The following is a 6,358-nucleotide window of genomic DNA, read 5'->3' on the forward strand; positions in this document are numbered from 1 at the left end:
ACATAACTTACTCTCTGCTACCACCCATTGCCTTCTCAGCTTCATTGTTCTTTGGGCTAGTCTCAATTTGTGTGTATGCGCTTAATTTTCTTTGTACAAACTGGATTGACTTGGGTTCTTTCAGAGTGGTACTTGGCACTGATTTCTGCGTATATTTTTGTGCCTCTCTGGGTTCCTTTGCATTTCTCTACAGTTTACCTTAATATATTTTGATATTTAGTGTAAAAGCACGCATGCAAGGAATCAGTGCAGAAGAGCTCCTATGCACTAACATCACACTAGTGTATGCAAATCTCACTTGCCAGGCTGGATAAGCCCTATAGCCTCAATGCATTCGTTTGACTGGTACTTCGAACTCCTTCACATTAAGTACCACCAAATTAGCATACATTTATTGAAACCAGAAACTCATGAAAGCATTCATTAATTTTAATTTCTCTTTCATGGTAGAAGGCCATGAGAATTTGTCCTCTTTTCTCTGAGATCATCAGCACCTTCCCACATCTGTGACTTATCACCTTAAAGAGACCTGCACTGCCAAGACCTGCTCGAAATTCAAACCTTCTTGTACAGTGAACAGTTTCTGTTCAGGCACCTAATTTCAAATTTCACTAGGGCTTCATTAACTTTAATCTACTGAGTGAACGTAACTGACAAACACCAGGTTTGCACTGCTACAGTTAACAATAGCTGGGGTGTGTGTTGCTTTTTAATGGCAGAGCCTATTACTTAAATCCACAATTTATTCCATAAGAATAATTTAAAATTTCATATTTCTCGCATGAATATGTGTTAAATTATGAAGTTTAAGTGTACGTAACTCTCATCTCCAGGATTGCTTTAGTCTCTGAAGCCCAGAACTTACATTTTGTAATTTCATCTTGGCTTGCCTGGAATGCTTTGAACTACTTATCTTTCAATTTTATCAGTTTCTTTTTAATGAACTGAGCACAGACTTCTTTGCTGTTCAAAGATGATGAAGAAAACATCAGTCAAGATGTCAGCCCCTTAACACCATAAAGATACTTTTCTTATAAAGGTTGCCAGAATAATTTTGTAAAACCCAATCTGTGCCAAGTATCACATTGATTTCAAGGAAATCCATGCTTCTAGATTTTGCATAAATTAATCTCTAATTTATCCACAAGACAGTAATACTTAGACAATTTCAAGCATTTTATTCATGATCAGAAAGAACTGGAAAGAATTTTCAGGGAGGGCAGACAGCCCTGTGAGGGGTAGGCACAGCCAGACACACTGCTGAGCAGCAGCCTGTTTGCCCGCAACTGCTCCCTTCCCTCTCTGCTCATGCTTGTTCCTCCAAACCACCACGACCCCTCCCTTTCTCCCCTTTTAGCTCTGGCTATAAATATCCCAGAAGAGGATTTATGCACCCCCCACCCCCCCCCCAAACAGTCTTTTCAAACATCCCATCAGTAGGTCTCTGTAGGTCACTAAGTCCATGGGGTGACCCAGGGGTTTGCCTGGGGGCACCTCACCCGAGATGGCCCAGGAAAGAGATAGGGCAAGGGGTTTCAGCTTCAAGAGCTCCAGTTCAGTATTGGGCTTCCCCTTGCTCTTGCTCCTCTGTCTGAGCCCTAGTCCCAAACCCTATGCTCACCAACCTAAACAGCAGGCAGGCTGCACCATTAACTCTTCAAGCTGTGTTTCAGCTGCTGGGTGGGCAGCACTGCGGAGTGCTTGTTGCCACTGCAGGTTCTGAGGGCTTGCTCAGGACAGGAGCTGCTGGATCACAGCAGCCCCTCACAGTGGCAGCTGCACCTGCACAAGTTACCTCTTTCTTCTTGCCTGCTTTCCATTTGTGGAGCTGAGCTTTTAATCACATAACCTAACACACAGCACCAGAATGACATCTCTGAAACATGATGGGAACGTCAGTTTAAAAGCAAGTCTGCCACAATCACCTAAGCCAAAAATGCATCTGGAAACATTGCTCTGCCACACAGCAGCCTTTTCCCAATAGCTCCCCTTGCAGCATGGCCTGAAGGATATCTGTCAGCCCAAACAGACTACATTGTGAACACAAGGTTGAAACTTTTCCATTTCAGAAAAAAAAAAAAAAACAAAAAAACAGCTGAAGCAGCTTCTTGCTATGAAAGTGCATATGATACTTTTACAGGGGCAAATGACCTGATTTTACTACTTTGTATCTGTTGTGGTTTTCCCCATAGCACAGAGCAATTGAAACTAAACACTTAAAGCTGTTAAGAAACTGAAAAACAACTTTTAGAAACACTTTGTTTTTAAACTTGGGTCCCAGTGTAAGGATCAGCGGCAGTTACTCACCCAGCACACTACTCAGTTATGTTCCAAGTCCACGTTTTCTAAAAGGTTTCTTCAAGGACATAAGATTTAAATCCTCACAGTAGAGTCAGCGTTAAATTACTGTATTTGCACACGTTGGCCTATCTCCTATCTCTTATGAACACCTGCATCGATAAACTGTAGCAAAACTAATTCTACCTGCAAACAGGGTGGTTCGCACACACAGAGGCAGCCAGATGGTCTATCCCCATAATAACTAGTTTTCCATGCAGAGGTCTGTTTCTGTAGAATCATGGAATAATCTAAGTTGAAAGGGCTGGGTGGAGGTCCAGCGGGCTACTCAAAGCAGATCAGGTAGCTCCGAGTCTGCCCATTTGAGTTTTGAAAATTTCCAGTGATTGAGACTTCACAATCTCTCTGGGTATCTGCTCTGAGTCCTGGACCATTTTTCATGATGATTCTTTAGATTTTATTTCATGTATACAACTGGAATTTCTCTCACTTCAGATTGTTGTCCTTTTACTGGGCACCTGTAGGAAGAGCACTGGTATTTTTTTCATATGGTCCACTTAACCACCCATCTTTGCCTTTTTGTCTACAGGCAGAACAGTCCCAGCTCTTCGTAGATCATATATCCCAGCCCCACCACCATCTTCTAAGCTCCTCTACCAGGCTCTATTTTGTTGGCAACTCCTGTACTGAGGGAGTCAAGCTGAGCACAACACTGCAGGTACTGGTCTCACACAAGGAAAGGGAAGTAACCACCTCCCTCAGCCTGCACACTGACCCACCTTTCCAGGCTTTCACTCTTCGCAGCTGCCCCCAGGCTCTTTTCTGCGAAGCTGCTTTTTATCCAGCCTATCTGTCCAGAATTTGGCTACAAAGATGCTTTGGGAGATTTTGGCATCTGTAGAGGCTATAGCTTCAGTATGAATGAGATCACTTACAAATCTACCAAAACTGTAACTCTTGCAATTCAGTTGGATTCCTCTTGGCTCCATCTTACAAGGAAAACATCAAACCAAATGGCCTGCAAAAAGACATGCATCTGGCACCACGAAGTTCTACCCATGGATGATATTTTTTTTCCTGAAGAGGAGGTTGGTCTTTGTTGATAGTATTTCAGCAGTGAAAATTACTATACTAAAATGAAAGCAAAGTAGTAAACCCCATCTTTATCAGCATCACCTAATCAGATCTTTCAGTTGTCTCAAGAGCTAGGTGTACTGTCTGTATGTTGTCAAAATAGTCTAAACCTGATAGTGATATATTATATCTGGGGAAAGCATCACTTACAAGCAAGTATTTTATGAGATGTGCTGTGGCTTCCCACTTAACTTAAAAAGAGATGGAATGCAGTAATTTCACTAAAAAAAAGACAGGTATCATTTTTACAATCCACCCTTATTGCAAGAGCCATGCTAATTCTATGAAAGTGTCAGACAATCAAGTTTTTATCTCTGAAAAACCACAAAATTTGTTAAAAAAATTACAGAGCACTTAACAAAAGACAGTTTCTAACCAGACCTAGCTGATACAGAACTGCACAGAGCAGTCATCAGTGTCCCTCTCTAACACTTGCTTCTCTGCAATGTTCTCATCTTTTATGACAGGGCTCTGGTTGTCAATTCTAACATCTGAGGTGGAGTACTCAACTACACTGGTCCTTTTTGTATAAGCCTATGTGAAATACTAAACAATATGGTTTGAAATATACAGTGAAAAAGCATTCAAGAGAGCTTGTCATTTATGCTTAAATACCTCTAACAGAGGTAAACAAGACAAAATTTTGCCAATCAAGATTGTTTGGTTTCTTTTCGTTGTTGAATCATAAACCATCTGACAACTTGGGCTGATACCACTTAATGTAATTCTGGCAAATCTTAACCAGATTCATCATCAGGAATTGCAAGATCCTTTGGGCTTGAACAGATTCTCAATTGCGGACTAGACTACAAAAAAAGCATTTTTTATAAAAACCCTTCAAATCCCAGAGAGTTTCCTTAATTTATCTAAATGTTAAGATTTCTGGTTCAACAAGTCTTAAGACACGATTTAGCCAGCACAATAGCTTTATTTTACAATTTGAATTATTATACACAATTCAGTAAAAGCTCACAGGAGGAACAACATGGAGACGTACCACTTTTTGGTATTTCCTTCAATTAGAGCCAAAGTGAAAGGTCTCTAACTCCCAAGATAAGAGAACAATACTTGGCTGTTAACAAAAGTCAAGTTAACACTTAAAATATCTAATTAGTTAATGAAAAGGCCACATTTCCAAATGCAATTAGAAATATTTTAATAAATTTTTGGTTTCTTTTGGTATGATAAATTGCCACATATCCTACAGCTAATTGGTAATGGAATATCATGTTTTCCCAAGGCATGTAAGAAAGCAAACAACACTGCCTCTGCATTATTTCACACACCTTAAAAATGAATGCCAGAAAACAACTGCTCATGGGGAATTTTATTTCCTTCTGACATGTTGATGTACTTCTTAAGAAAAAAAATAAAAAGGAAAAAAGAAAGGGAAAAAAAGTCCAATCCAAACTTTCCCATACACAGTAGCTTGAGGCACAGGTTCCCCTACCCTTAAATTAATTTTTTACACAGGCTATATAATATGTTACAACATTGCTCCTATCTGAAGTTATGGCACATTGACTTTTTGGGGTGAAAAAAATTCTCCTCTGTGCTCAGCTGCTACAATATGGCACGAAGTTAAAAGTTAACACCATGACTAAATACTCTGATGCTTTTTTGCTGGCTATTTCTGGGGTGCACATAAATAAAAGGCACACTTCTGCTGTCTCCTCTCAGATCATTTATGTAATGATTTATGTCATGTCATCTATGTAACGTCCTAGCACTGCTCCAGGCCCGCTGGCCCAGTGCAAAAAACCATTGAAGTCAGCTTCCAGAGCTAGTAGCAGCTTTATATGCTTAACCAATGGCTTTAGTTTAGCATGCTACTTCCATTGTGCTGACTACTGCCGACAGGTCAACAGTGTTCCTGAAACAGAAAATTACAAATCCTAAAAAAAGAAAAAAACAGTTAAAATAAAATTATTTATATTCACTTACATGTCTTTTTTCCAGATGTGTTCACCATGTTCAGAAAGTGCACATTTTTAAGTTTTGTTTCAGTATTACAAATGTCCATGACCTACACATTGTAGCAGTGTCACTTGCAACAGTATTGTTGAAGAACTATTCAACCTTGCCACTACTGACCCTGTTCTGCAAGACCATCATGAAAATACAAGAATTTTCTCTTAGCTAGAACTTAGTGTCCATAATGTCTTCAGTATGGTATTTTTAAATATTTGCATTGAACTTTGTACAGCAGTCAGAATCTGAAAAGCAGAAGTTTAACAGTTTCACTTTTTGGTGCTCATTTTTACTTAAAATATTTTCAAGAATGAAAGTGATCTTACAGCACATGAAGAACCCTCAAAAATAAAAGCTCCACTAAGCATTACACACTGTTACAAACTTACCCCGTAAGGTTTAGTTACTGATTTGTGGATCCTTACAAAATTATTTTTCACGATGTAGCAACAGATAACATTGATGAAATTATCATATATAAAAACAGCTTAGGTCTTAACATCGATGGTCTGACAAACATATTTAAACAAGACTATTCTGAGTTAAGAGTAGGGCTAAATTTAGCTCCTAAATATAGCTAAATTTAGGTTTAAGAGTTTAGATATTCTCAATTTAATATGCCTTCATAAAAGGTAAAGTCCAACTTTCAGAAGAATCTATAAAAGAGCAATTTCAAGTAAGTCTGGAGTAATTAGGTATTGTGGCTAGAGTTACCATAAATATGTATTACATGCTGACTTGACAAGATTATGTTCGAAGAAGTGTGAGTTGAACCACTACCTTTGAAGGTTCTTGCTTTGGTTATCTTTAAAAAAAATCTGACTGTTAAAATAACAGTGCAAGTTCACTATAAAGCCACATGCCTCTTCTTGATGTTCTCTCACCAACTGGTTTTCATTATGTCCACTGCCAGCAATGGACATTCTGCTTGGAAAATCCACCTCCTGCTGTGAAA

This window comes from Cinclus cinclus, chromosome 3 (assembly GCF_963662255.1).
Source record: "Cinclus cinclus chromosome 3, bCinCin1.1, whole genome shotgun sequence".
Classification (NCBI taxonomy): Eukaryota; Metazoa; Chordata; class Aves; order Passeriformes; family Cinclidae; genus Cinclus; species Cinclus cinclus.